Raw genomic sequence first — 14834 nt, forward strand, 5'->3', positions numbered from 1 at the left:
TGTCCACCCTGAGCTCCCCTGCCCAGCCTGAGGCCGTTCCCTCTCCTCCTGTCCCTGTTCCCCCTCCTGTCAGGAGCTGTGCAGAGCCACAAGGTCCCCCCTGATCCCCCTTTTCTCCAGGCTGAGCCCCTTCCCAGCTCCCAATGTCTCCATTAAAATAATAAAATGAAATCCCCCACCACCCCAGGCCTCCTCCTCAGCTCTGAGCCCCACAAGTCCCATCCCAGCTCGGAGGGGTCGGGGTGGCCTCACCAGGAGCATTTTCTTTATCAGCTGCATTTTCTATATCAGCTGCATTTTGTCCACACTTTACCTCATCCCCCCACGCCCTCCTGGGCACATTCTGATCCTCAGCAGTTATTCCATTTTATGAGAAGGAGGATTTGTGGAAGAAGGTCAAAGAAGATTAATAAAGGACAAGATGTCTAATAACTACACAATAGTAGACAAAAATAGGAGAATGATCAGTGCTCACACTGTGCTGCTTGAACTTATTACCCTGCATTAGCAGCATTCATAATTTAAAACTTTAATAAACTCCCAGCCTCTTTGGGCCAAGATAGATGTTGCTGCTGGTTTTATTAGCTCCACAATGGGCAGAAGCTTTATGCAACGTGATTATCCTGCAGAAGCAAACACCTCATCACTCTGGGACCGTCCTCATGAGCAGCTAAGAGGGACAAAATCAGACAAATGCAGCCTCGAGACAACATGGTTTCACCTTCAGCTTGGACTTGCTGTGGAGAAGAGGTTGTTCAGTCTTGGAATAGATGGCAAAGAGGTGGAAGGCTCCAAATAGCAAAGCTCAGGCATCCCAGAATCCCAGACTGGTTTGGGCTGGAGGGGGCCTCAGAGATCACCCAAATCCAGGGGTGCACCTTCCATGGGCCAGGCTGCTCCAAGCCCCATCCAGTCCAAAGCTGTGAGCCAGCTTATTGGAAATGCAGGTGAACCCAATGGGAAGAAATGAGGATGTCTGACTCAATTCAGAAGGCTGAATGATTTCTTTATTATAACTGTGCTAAAATACATTAATATACTATATAAAAGGAGATTACTAAAACTACATACTACTTTCTCTGACTCTAATACAACTCGTGACCCTCTCTGAGAGTCCAGCCCCAGGTGGATTGGATTGGATTGGATTGGATTGGATTGGATTGGATTGGATTGGATTGGATTGGATTGGATTGGATTGGATTGGATTGGATTGGATTGGGTTGGCCACCAGGCTCAAACAATCCTCACCAGAATCCAACCAAGCAATCACCCCAGGGAAACAATTCTCCAAACACATTCCACATAGGAAAAACAAGGAGCAGAAATAGAAATTGTTTTATCTTTCATTTCTCTCTGTGCACCTCTATGAAAAATCCTGAGAGGGAGAGAAATGTGCTTGCCACACCAGCTGATCCCTCATGGAGCTGCTTTTTTCCCCTTTGTCCCCTCATGTTTCATACAGTTCATTAAACCATGATTGTCACCTCTAGGAACAAGGGGTTATCCCTTAATCCGGGCCTATCTGGCACTTTTCCCTCCTGTTACACAGCATGTTTATTTCTCAGTCTCCCTCTCCAGGCCAGAGCTCAGGTGTTGGATGTTCAAAATATCACCTCCCATGTAGGAATATAAAAAGATTTTAGAAAGTGCGAAAAGGTCCCAGAAAGTAGATATAAAGCTAAGAAAGGCTGGGAAATTTCAAAACCTTCTCATGGGAAACTGGGGCTGCTGTGGTTTGCTCACAGTTCAGGCAGAGGCACACACACACCCTGACATCCTCTCTGACTCCCGACTGCTTCTTCTTCTTCTTTCTTCTTCTTCTTTCTTCTTCTTTCTTCTTCTTCTTCTTCTTCATCTTCTTCTTTGTCTTCTTCTCCTCTCCCCTGCCCAGGGCTGCTGCTGTCTTTTATATGGTACATTATGTGTTACATGGGTACAGTTTTTCCCCAATGCCCATTACCTATATTAAATGCCTTGAGACCAAACAACAGAGACTGCTGAGCCTTTCTGTGGAAGCACGGGCTGGAGGAGAGACTGCTCTCCTGCCACCTGATGCTGCTGCCCTGGCAGGCAGTGAGGAGCAGGTCAGGCAGGAGAGGCTCTGCAGGAACTGTGGAGTTCAATTTCCATGCCTTGTGTAACTCACTAAAGCTAATTCACTTCCCACCCACTACATAATTTAATTTCCATGGCTGGAATATAGCATCCTCCTGCCAGAGGCCAGCAGAAAGACTATGTAAAGGTCGGGTGAGTGTCTGAAAAATAAAATTACAGGGAGCATTGATTGTTTCATTACAGGTTTTATCTCCCTGTTAAACCTGTTTAAAAAAACAAACCAAAAAAACCCAAAAAACCCCACCAACAACTTTTGAAGGGGTTGTAGATTATTTTATTTTTTTTTTAAAGAATAACTTTTGAAGGTATGGGTGATGATTCAAAATGTTTTTAAAAAATAGTAACTTTTGAAGGGATGGGTGATATAAAATGTTAATAAAAAAAGAAGGGATTGTTGATGACTTTTATTATTCCTTCTGAAGGGATTGTTGATGATTTAATATGTTTCACTTTTTTGGAATAACAGAGCTGTATCATGAGAGAAGACAACCACATCCTCTGTGTGTCCTTGCAGGATTTCACTTTTTGATTGCTGACAAGCAGAACAATTAAAACTGAAGGTAAATTCTTTGCACTGAGTCATATTGTGCAAATATTTTCCTTTTTGGGGTTGAGCTACTCTGGGTTTAAGCTCTGCCAGAAGCCTGGATTATGATTTTGTTCTGTGTGCTGATGGTTTAATGTGTGTGAGAGAAGGAAAGCTTTAGAGAATCCAGGGTGGGGGAGGTTTAGAATTTAGGTTTTGCTCTGCAAACATCCCCTGTCACCTGTCATCCTCAGCACCAACCTTCATTTGTCTCATTTCTTTGCATTTTGGGGTATTTTGGTGCCTTTCTGGTGCAACGTCATTGGAATCAGTAAAAACAGGCAGAGGATAATTTTGCTCTCTGATTGTTTTTTTGTCATTAGTTAGAATTCTTCTTATTAGAGGAAAGAAACTGCTCACCAAATATCCCAAATTTGTAACAAACACCTCTGCACAGTGCAATTTCCTCTGTTAAATTCCAGCTTTCTGCATCTCTGCTGCAAATTAATTGTATCTCACGAGGACAAATTTAAAACAGCCCAATAAAGAAAAAAATGTGGGTTGTAGACAATTTGGAAATAGAAATTATCCAGTGAACAATTCCTTTTATCTCTCTGATTTGTGTGAATCACTGAGCCACACTCCTGACATGGCTTAGAGAGGAGAAAATCAGAGCTGAGGTCTCACTAACTTCAGCAGGGCAATAAAATGATTAAATAGCCTGGGGGTGGTTTAATTCCTTTAATTCTGAGAGGGTTTTTTCCCCAATAAAAGTCAGAAATGATGTTTAACACTCTGCTATCTATTACAGTAATTAATATCACCATGTCCAAGGTCTGGCAGTGACTTTCCAGGCAATTAATCCCACGAGGTGAATTAATGCCACGCTCTCTGCAGATGAGTTCTGCAGGAAAAAGGAAAATTGGCTGAACCAGATCCATGAAAAGAAATGGGATGTGGGAGCTGGGACTTTGAGCTCCAAGTTCATGGAGCAAGAGCTGCCAGGGGGACACGGTCACCCAACCCTGGGGTGTCCAACCCCATCCCACCTCTGTGCCAGCACCAGGAATTCTGTGTACAAAGGCGGGTGGGAAGAGCAGGGATTTGTCACTGAGGTGCTCTGGATGGAAAAAAATTAAAAAAAAAAAAATTGAAAGCTTTGGGGAGCTCTTTGAGGGAGAATGTGGGCTTTGTGTGATATCAGGGATGTCCTGCTCCTGACACACAAATATTTCTGTAAAAAAATCTTCCACAAAAATATCTTGTAGCTTCCTACCAGTTACTTGGGATACAGCAAAATGTGACTGAAAATAAATAAATCTGATATTCCATAAAGCAGAGATTTTCCTCAAAGTGAAATTTGCTGAACCATGAATGTGCTTTCAAGTTCATTTTTTATCATTGGGATATTTACAGGAATTACTGTATTGGTATCACAACAAATGCATCAAATCAACATTGCTCTGGGATTATTTGTTATTTACTTCTTTATTAGTATATTTTTGTTATTGACTTTTTGTTATTTACTTTTTATTAGGGATTGTTATTAATATTTTTTAATTGCACAGAAAAAGATGTGTTTAAAAAACTGGAAGGAAAATGCTTCTTTGGAGTTATTAGGAAATTCAGGGTTAGGATATTCTGTGATGAACAGTTAAAAAACTGATTTGATGTCCTGAACCTTGAGTGTGATTTTTATTTCTAATATATGAGGGACAAATCAGCAGAACAGGAAACAGAAAATTTGGCTGCAAACCTCTCTTTCCTAGAATTTTTTCTGTGGGTACATCTCTGTACCATACATAATTCAATATTTTGTATTCTATATTATTTGTTGTGGCTGTTTTACTTTCAGATCCTCTGAACAGGCAGAAATAGCTGTTTAAAAGGTGCAAAATCTTATGGCAAAAATTTTATTTGGTTTTGTTCAGGGTCATTTACCTTTGCAGCTCTGCAATGAAACAAATCCCATTTCTCCTGGGTTAAATGCAAAGCAGCCACGAGTCACAGGTCAGGAACTGACCAATATTAGCAATATTTGGTCTCACTGAAATCAGATTTGCTTTCAGCTGTTGATTTATTTTTAGACCACTTGAAAAATCATAAAATCATAGAATGGTTTGGGTTAGAAAGAACAGAGTTCATGAAGAGCTCAGACTCTCCAAGGCAGAGTCAAATGAAGTGTTAAAGGTGAGTGGCAAGGAGTTTTTTAGGGAAGATCTCATCTGATCAGTAAAATCTTCATGAAATCTGACCCAGGCTGGGTCAAACCGTTTGGTTTGGGCTTGAAACAGCTGCCAGAGGTTGTAAATTTAAATACAGTTCCACAGAAGTGCACCCCAAAGAAGCGTAAATCAGCAGGCAATGAAACTCTCCCGTTTTCCAGCTCCCAAAAAGAGAACGGAGAGCCTCCAGTGCTCACCTGCTGTCACCATTTCCTCCAGGTGAGCAGAGGGGGATCCCAAACGATGGCAGCAGAGGTGAAGGTGATCCCTGATGTCCTTCAGGAAAAGGATGGAGAGCCCAGGACAGTCCAGTGGGATTTGGGAATCCTCGCAGCCCTCGAGCACCAGCTGCAGGAAGGAGGTTGGTATTGTGTCTCCAACACTACCAAGAGGGTTTTTTTCAGTATTTTGATGAGGTTTGGGTGGAAATCAAGCTGGCATCCGTGGCTGGGCAGATATCCAGCTGCCAGGATCCTGCCTGCACCCTGCTGTGATCCATGGGGACACAAATGGGGTTTGTCCCTGTGCCAGCCCGGGAAATCTGGGAATAAACCCCAGAGCCTGATGGAAACACTCACAAGGACTTCAGACCCCCAGCAGGTCCTTGAGGAGACATTCCCTGCACTGCCTTCCTGTTAAAAGTGCATTTTGCAGGGGTTAGCAGTCTATTGATAATGGATGGGAAATCCCAACGCTCCCAAATCCGTGATGGGGTTTTTTGGGGATCAGGGGATGCTCCTCAAGCACTTCCCTCTCTGCAGAGAAACTGCTGCAAGGACACCATGAGAAATGGTTGGGAATTCTGGGACAAATGGGGTGTTTTAAATAATTATGGAGAAGAAATCCTTCAGTTTCTCCACTCTGTCCTCACAAACACAAAGAGTTTCCTGCTCTACAGCCACACAAACCCCACCACTGAGGTCCTTTACATGAATTGACTTGTGGGAGATTCCTGCTATTTCTTTGGGCCACATAATCTTAAACAAGCAGCTCATTTGCATATAATTAATTGAAACTTTTTCATAAAATTAATAAAATATTATTCACTTGTATTTTTCCTCGGTAAAAAGCAGATGTTGCACCCCCAGAATTCCACAAACTGAAGACACTTCATAACAACAGGTTTGTACACTAGATAATTTAAACATCTTGTACACAAATTCCCTGAAGTAAAATAGGAAATAAAACAGGAAATAGAAATGCAATGTACAGAACTTCACAATATTTGTATGTCCTATTTTATACAACATTTATTTTTATACCACATGTTTTCTAAGCCTGGCAGACCAGGAAATAGGGGAGGTGAAAAATGGAATACACAAATTCCCTGAAGTAAAATAGGAAATAAAACAGGAAATAGAAATGCAATGTACAGAACTTCAGAATATTTGTATGTCCTATTTTATACAACATTTATTTTTATACCACATGTTTTCTAAGCCTGGCAGACCAGGAAATAGGGGAGGTGAAAAATGGAATTCTGTTATGCCTGAAAAAGTTTTTTTTCAGGTGGGTTTAGATATTTCTGAAAGGCAATAATTATAATTTTATTATTTTGTTTTCTTTTTGGACGTCACAATAGTAAAGCTGGAGAAAAGGCTCGGAGCAAGGTGCGATAGTGGAAGTGGGATGAGCTTTCAGGTCCTTGAAATATGTCTGGGAATTTGCTGCTGGCTCGCTCCCAGCCCCGTTTTTGGGGGATTTGTGGCAGGGATCGGTGCCACTAGATGGCATCGCCAGCCCACGATTCACCATCCCCGCCTTGCCCTGGAAGGTCCAACTTCTCAGGTGAGTCTTGTTCTGAGCGGGAGCATCCCCCGGGATTGGGGGGTGACAGAATGACCAAATTGGAAAAGATCTTCAAAATCACCGAGTCCAACCCACCCCCAGTGTGAGTCTCAGGTTCAGTCAAAGAGAGAAATGAGAGTTTCTAGCCAGGCAGAAGCCTGGGAAAGAGCTGGAGAGAATGTAAATAATTCTTTATCTCTCTTGTTGTTCACATTGTTTATAGTTAAGCTCTATCACGGTGCATCAAGCACTGTGCACCAACAGTGTGGGTTGTTTTCACTTCAAGACCAATGGAGTTGGTCCTCACGAAACTCTGTATAAAAGGGCGGTGTATTTTGAATAAACTGGAGTTTTACTCTCAGCAGCTTTCTGATCAGAGTATTCTCATTCCCGTCCTGCCTCGACAGCGACACCCCAACACCTCAACCCAACCCTGGCACCCAGTGCCACATCCAGGCTTTGTTAAACACACCCAGGGATGGTGACTGCACCACCTCCCTGGGCAGCCATTCCAGAACTTTATCACCTTTCTGTAAAAAACTTTTCCTGATATCCAACCTGTATTTATTCCCCTTGAGGCTGTGTGCTCTGGTTCTGTCAGTTCCTGGAGACAGAGCCCAGCCCCAGCTGAGCACAGCCACCTTTCAGGAGCTGTGGAGAGTGACAAGGTCATCCCCAAGTCTCCTTTTCTCCAGGAACTGACAGTTCCACAGAAGTGCACCCCAAAGAAGCATAAATCAGCAGGAAATGAACTCTCCCGTTTTCCAGCTCCCAAAAAGAGAACGGAGAGCCTCCAGTGCTCACCTGCTGTGAGCACTGTGTCGTGAGCCAGTGTCCAACCTGGCCTTGGGCACTTACCAACTTTGCAGGAAGAACAAGAAGCCACAAAAGTTTAGATATTGTAGTAGAAGTAGTCACAAAGTAGAGGGAAGAATTTTTTAATGCTTGTACAGGGGGGTCTGAGGTTTTGAGATGGAGGGATTTGGGCCTGCCCTGTCCTCCCTCTTTCTTCTTCCTTCCCTCCATGTTCTTGGTGATGTTGGCACTCACAGATTGGTTTAGAGTAGAAAAGCACCATTTTATATAGGTAATAGGCATTGGGGACAAACTGTACCCATGTAACACGTAATGTATCCATATAAAAGATAGAAAAGCACCATTTAATATAGGTAATGGGCATTGGGGAAAAACTGTACCCATGTAACACGTAATGTACCATATAAAAGACAGCAGCAGCCCTGGGCGGGGAGAGAAGAAGCAGTCGGGAGTCAGAGAGGGTGTCAGGGTGTGTGTGTGCCTCTGCCTGAGCTGTGAGCAAACCACAGCAGCCCCAGGAGAAAATCTTTTAGATAACTTGCAATAAACTGCCTTGAGACCAAACAACAGAGACTGCTGAGCCTTTCTTTGGAAGCTCGGGTTGGAGGAGGGAGTTTCCCACCCCACGGAGCCACCCCTGACCAAGGGTGAGCTCCGGCACTGCTCCATCCCTCTGCTGAGCGGTGCTGAGCGATGCTGAGCGGTGCTGAGCGATGCTGAGCGATGCTGAGCGGTGCTGAGAGATGCTGAGCGGTGCTGAGCGGTGCTGAGCGATGCTGAGCGATGCTGAGCGGTGCTGAGCGATGCTGAGCGATGCTGAGCGATGCTGAGCGATGCTGAGCGATGCTGAGTGATGCTGAGCGGTGCTGAGCGATGCTGAACGATGCTGAGCGGTGCTGAGAGATGCTGAGCGGTGCTGAGCGGTGCTGAGTGATGCTGAGTGATGCTGAGCGATGCTGAGAGATGCTGAGCGATGCTGAGCGGTGCTGAGCGATTCTGAGCGATGCTGAGCGATGCTGAGTGATGCTGAGCGGTGCTGAGCGGTGCTGAGCGATGCTGAGCGGTGCTGAGTGATGCTGAGCGATGCTGAGCGGTGCTGAGCGATGCTGAGAGATGCTGAGCGGTGCTGAGCGATGCTGAGTGATGCTGAACGATGCTGGGCCACCGCCCGCTATGGGCATCGCCGGGGCCAGGCGTGCCCGGGCTCACCCCCAGCTGAAGCCGGGCACAGAGAAGGATGGTTTTGTACCGCAGAAATGTGAGTTTTATACAGTTGGTGACTGCAGGGGATGGATGGGCTGAGCGCTGCGCGGTGTCCCTCCTTCTCTCCCTGTCCCTCCTTCCCTCCCTGTCCCTCCTTCCCTCCCTGTCCCTCCTTCCCTCTCTGTCCCTCCTTCCCTCCCTGTCCCTCCTCCCTCCCTGTCCCCCCTTCCCTCCCTGTCCCTCCTCTCTCCCTGTCCCCGCTCTCTCCCTGTCCCTCCTTCCCTCCCTGGGATGCCAACTGGGGGTCCCACTGGTTTCCCACGGGTTTCTCACTGGTTTCTGTATCAGCTGAAGGACTCAAACACAGGTAAGAATTACAGGATGTTCTTGATGCCATGGCTGCTGTCTCCTGGTCTTGGAAAAATTAGAAAACCAACAGTGGGATTGGTTTCTGGGCAGGGCCAGGAGTTGGAACCAATGATCCTGAGGGGTCCCTGCCAAATAAAGATATTCTGTGATTCTCTTCTATAATTCCTCCTGGGATTTAGAGCAATTTGTGCCTCCTGTGCTGCCAGCAACTGGGGTAACACCAAGGATTTTCACCATTTCCCCCTCCATAAACTAAACAGGACTGAAAAGGTTTCACTATTTAAGGGAGTATCTGTCTTGGTTTGAAAAGACAGGTGACTGCTAAGGAAAGCAGGAGCCTCCCCTGAAATGGAAAATGTAAATTCCTTCCCTCTGAATTGTTGTGCAAGCAGTGCCTCTGGATGCCCCTGGAGGAATGGAAAATTCCCCAAAAAATCCCAGGGAATGCCCCCTGACTGGGCAGGGGAAGGCAGGCAGGGGCTGGAGAGCAGAGCTGGAGGTTTCACTTCTTCAGCAACGAGCATGAATTACATTCCTGCCTTTAATTGCTGTTATTGTAGTCTCAGTTCTATTTTAACCCAGTTGCAAAAGCAATAAATCTCTATTTTCAGCGTGATTATCACTCAGGAGGAGCCCATCACAAACACAAACAGGATGTGATAAATCAGATTTACTTCTTTTCTTATTTTCAATTTTCCCTCTGCTCCAACACTTGCCTGTGATAAATCCTTGTTAAGCATAGGATTTCCCTGGACTTTACTGTGGGATAACACAGCTTCCCAGGATATTTTTTTTTTCTGGAAAATAGGACAGGGAATATTACATTTTATGCTGTGGAAGGAAAATCAAGACAGAACTGAGTTTCCAGGTTCTTGGGAGTCATCAGGGCTGAAGGGAAAGGAATTTGTAAGTAGTCATTATTACATAAAAATATCAGGAAGGAAAATGACAGTGGGAGGTGTCCCTGCCATGGCAGGGGTGGCATGGGATGGATTTTAACCCATCCTGGAATTTGGGCACCCAAATTTGCCAAGCCCAGCTCCCTGTCCCACTCTTTGAGAGCCTTTGGAAATGCTGATTTTTCTGGGAATATCCTGAGACGCTCCTGGAGGGAGACAATTGCAGTCAGCTGAATAAGGAATTGCAGAAGGGGAAATTATGTCTTCAAGCAGGGGAAAATTGAGTTATTTTTTTCAGTCTTCAGGTTCTTGTTTTTTTGTTATCTTACTATGAACTTCAGCACACTGTTTGCACCCCGACCTTACCTGCAGGAAAACAGCACAAAAATGGCCAACAAACTCATGCTGTGAGGCCTTTTATGTCTAATTAAAAACTAAGCTACCCAATTAAGAAGTGACACCTAGATTATTTCTCTTTCTAACCCAATAACTGACCCCTAAAGACCCACAATGAGGATTTTTCTGCCCAATTACAAGAAACCACCCAAACCCAAAAAGAAGAAAGAAGAAGAAGAAGAAAGGAACTTGAGACAACTCCCTGTATCCTCCATCTTGTACCTATCTACACTCTGCTAAAAATCCTAAAACCTAAATTTCTCACCCATGTGACATACTGCACTATTCTCTACAACCCCTACAATCTATTTCACACTTTTGTGGTCTCTACCTTGTGGCTTTGGAAGTTTTCTCCATGAATGAGGGTCAAAGTCAGCATTTTCCTGGGATATTCCCCCTGCCCTGAGTTCCCACAGTTTCCTTTGATTTTTGTTTTTTTTTAACCCAATAATATGAAAAATCATCTGCCTTTTCAGAGTTTCCTACCTGCACCTCCTGGAAAAGGTTGACATGAGGTTGTGTGTCAGAAGGAAAGGAGGGAGTGCATAGCCTGGATTTTGTCTCTTTTCGGTTCCACCTCTTTCTGTCCCTTTTTCTGTCCCTCTTTCTGTCCCTCTGTCTGTCCCCATCTGCCCAGGACAGATTTTTCCCTGCTGGCTGGAAAATAGCCCAAAAAAAGGGGGGAGATATTTCATCCTCCTGAAGTTTTCTCACGCTCCTGAGATCCTGACAATAATCTTCCCTCTCCACATTTTTCACTGCAAACGACAGCACAAAGTTGTTAATTCCTTATTAATAATTAATTCCTTGTTAATAATTAATACCTAATTAATACCTTGTCAAGAAAGACTGGTAAAATCATATCCACCCCTCCTGCCTCCTGCTCCAGCTGGAATGACTCTTGAAATCCAAGGTGGATTTGGTGAATTTTTATTTTACTGACCCCGTTTCAGCTGCTCAGCTGAGTTTCCCTGTGCCAGGGATATTTAGGATTTTTGTGCCCCATCCTTGAAGGCAAAGGGGTTTTCCTCATAATCCCAGAATCTTTGAGGCTGGAAAACACCTTCAGCATCACCAAATCCATCCCCACCTCGTCACCCAGAGCAGAGCACAGAGATAAAGAGCGAAAAATCCCCCTGAAACATCTGGCTGTCAAATAAAAATAAATAAAGAATAACCAAGAAATACAAAAATCAAGAGCCAAAGGCTGATTTGTAGCTGGGGGGATCCCATGAGGGGGGTGATATTTGGATGTTTGGACCTGGATGTATTTCTGTGGCAGAAAAATCATCCAGCACAAGGACGGAATTCTTAATGAAAGAAGAATTTCATTAAGTCCTAATGGAAGGGGGGAAAACAATGTGGAAAAAAACCCTCTGAAGAAATAAAAATAAATGCTGAGGAGCTGAGTGCTGCCCTGGAAATGAGGAGGTGGCAGCTGAAATGCAGCAATAATGGCTCTGCCTGCTGCCCTCAGAGCACTCTCCCAAAATAATTCACTGTTAATTAACTTTCCCTTTCCCCAGGGGATCTCAGTGTCCAGTTGGTTTTCCACCTACGAGAAAATCGGGTTTAATTCTCTTTCCTGGGTTTAAAGTCACGAGTGGGAGGTGAGGGAGATTTCTCTCCAGCCTGAGCTGGTTGTAAGGGAATTTCTGGGAATAAAAAGGAGTTTGTGCTGCTCTGGAGTCAGTCAGAACAAAAGAAGATTGACATCCCTCTGAATTTTGTATTTTATTGTCCTCAGCTGTATTGGGGTTTCTTTAAGTGATGCTAAAGGCTTGTTTGAGGAACAAATTTTGGAAATACTTGATGAGGGGAGTGCTCAAGGTTGAACCCTGGGAAACCATCATTTCACATTTCTTTTTCTGCTGAAAACACTTTTTTGTTTTGCCTTTTCCTTTTTTTTTTTTTTTTTTTTAGTACTCCACACATAATTCCATTAGTGCTGGGCGCATACTGGGATTTTTCTTGTCATAGGGATTTTTTTTAAAGGTCATGTGCATTCTTTGGGGATTTTTGATATTTTTTATTATTTTGCATTAATTTATATATATATATATATAATTTTATAATAGGTTTATGTATGTTTATTTTGTTGATTTTGAGTTATAATTTATAGTTGGTCTTTTGTACAGAGAACTTTTAAATATTTTTGCCTATTTTTGTATACTTCTTTTTTTAGTTTTAGAGTTTAAGGGTTTTTTAATTTTTTTATTTTAGAGATTATATTCTTTTTTCTTTATAGGACAGTTTTATAAGTACAGTAAAGTTAACAGAATAAATAGCATATTTTATTTATGTTAATAAGCTACTATGCAGTACATTTTATTTAAATATTTAAATAAAATAATTAAATTTTAAATCAAATTTAAAATTTAAATAAAATAAATTTTAAATAAAATTTAAAATTTAAATAAAATAAAATTTAAATAAAATTTAAATTTTAAATTAAAAATTTAAAAAAAATTTATTTACTTTGTTAAATTTTACTTTGTTTTAATTTGACACGGATTTTAAACTTCGGACAGGGCAATTCCTGTTTTCACCTCATTTCCAGAGATCATTTGCAAGCTCTTGCATTTCAGGATCATTATTTTCTTCCAGGGCAGCAGCAGCCTCTAATTTCAAACCAAACATTGTCCTACGGAGCCACTGATGAAATGCTCTGCTCTGACTTATCTGCAGCAGCAGCTGCTGGGGATAAATTACATTTTAATGATCAAACTCCTGCTATTGGCATTATTAATTAGGCCAACACCAGCCTTGCTCATATTCTGCTTTCCCTGCTACCTGTGCTGGCTTTGAGTGGAATTATTTCCCTGTCTGCTCAGGGGGGATGGCTTTAAATGGAAAAAAGGCAGATTTGGAGGGATTTTTGGAAGGAATTGTTCCCAAGGCCAGGCTGGGTGGGATTTGGAGCAGCCTGGGACGATGGAAGGTGTCCCTGCCCATGGCAGAGGTGCCACAGGGGGATTTTAATTCCCTCCCAACCCAAACAATTCCATAATTCCATAATTGTTGTCCCTAGAAGAAGGAAAACCAAGTCACAGCCAAGGAGCAAAATTGTCTCAATTTCCCTGCAACAAGCAGTGGGATGAAAAAACTGAGTCTGCAACAAATCTTGAATAACTAGATAATTAAAAGAATAAAATAGGAGGAAGTGGATCTTACAGATCACAAAGTAATAATATTTCCTTTCAAGTACAACCCCACTCCCAAAATCCAGAGGTTGGTGAGAGCATTTGGGTGGAGAGAAACAAATCCAAGGCAAATTCTTATTTCAACCTTCCACCCAGGAGCAGGAAACAGAAATCCTCAATCCTGTCAGAACACTTCAAAAGGTGAGCACGCCAAAGGTGCTTGACACACTCTTTTATAGTGAATTATTATTATTATCATCAGGAGAATTTGACCCAATTTTTGAGTTCAAAAATGAGAATTGGAATAATTCCGAATTTGACAATGAGAATTGGTTTGGCTTGCTGGTTTGATATTAATGAGAAATGTCTGTGAGAGGTGTCAGTGGAGAGGAGATTTCCCCAGGCAAAATACTTGTGGGTATTAAAATATTTTCTTTTGCTTGCAGAAAGGACACTTGTCCAAATGTTCCCCACGGGGGCTGAAATTCTGGGTTTTTTACAGACAGAGGTAAATCCTTTATTTTATATTTTTAAACACTCTGGTGACTTTTTACAAAATTCAGTCACAGCTGTTTGAAAACCTTCAAGTGCTCCATTTTACTGCCCTGAAATATTTAACTTATTAATAGTGTCTTATAATATATAACAGTATACTATATATAATAGATAATAATATACTATATATAATATTTTATACAATTATGTATAAAAATATAATATTATAGATTATGTATTTTTATAATTATAATCTAGATATAATTATTAATCTATATATAATTATATAGAAAATATATTTGTTTCTAGTTCCATTTCTCTCTCAACGTCTGTCCTATTCCATGGCATTTCTAAATCAACATTTCAGATAAAAGTCATATTTCATATTTTTTCATATTTGCATCAAAATGCACCTCGGGCATGGGTCTGTGCACAAAAAGTGTGTTGGTCTCTCCTTTTCTTGGGTTTCAGAATTGCCAGGGAATATTTTCTGTTCAATCTTTCCTGTGTGATCAAGAGGCACGGTTGGGACTTTAGAGCTTCCCAGAGGGGGGAAAAAAACAAAAAAAATCCTCTTGAAATTGTTTTAGACAGGTGTAATAAATCAATATAAATGATGGAATCAACCTCTGGGTTATATTCTTGCAAGTCCATGCCAGGGAACATTTCATGGAATAAGTGATGACATCTTCCTTAGAGAAACGAGGGGTGAAGTGAATTATCTATAGAAAGGGTCAATGTCCCCTGGCTCTCCTTTAAAAATCCATTTGAGGAAAACCAAAATGTGCTGCCCTTTTCAAGTCCTTTTTACACCTGGCTCTGTTTACCTGCTGCAGCCTCTCTGATGAAGGACTTGGAT

The sequence above is a fragment of the Taeniopygia guttata genome, chromosome 6, assembly GCF_048771995.1.
Source record: "Taeniopygia guttata chromosome 6, bTaeGut7.mat, whole genome shotgun sequence".
Lineage (NCBI taxonomy): Eukaryota > Metazoa > Chordata > Aves > Passeriformes > Estrildidae > Taeniopygia > Taeniopygia guttata.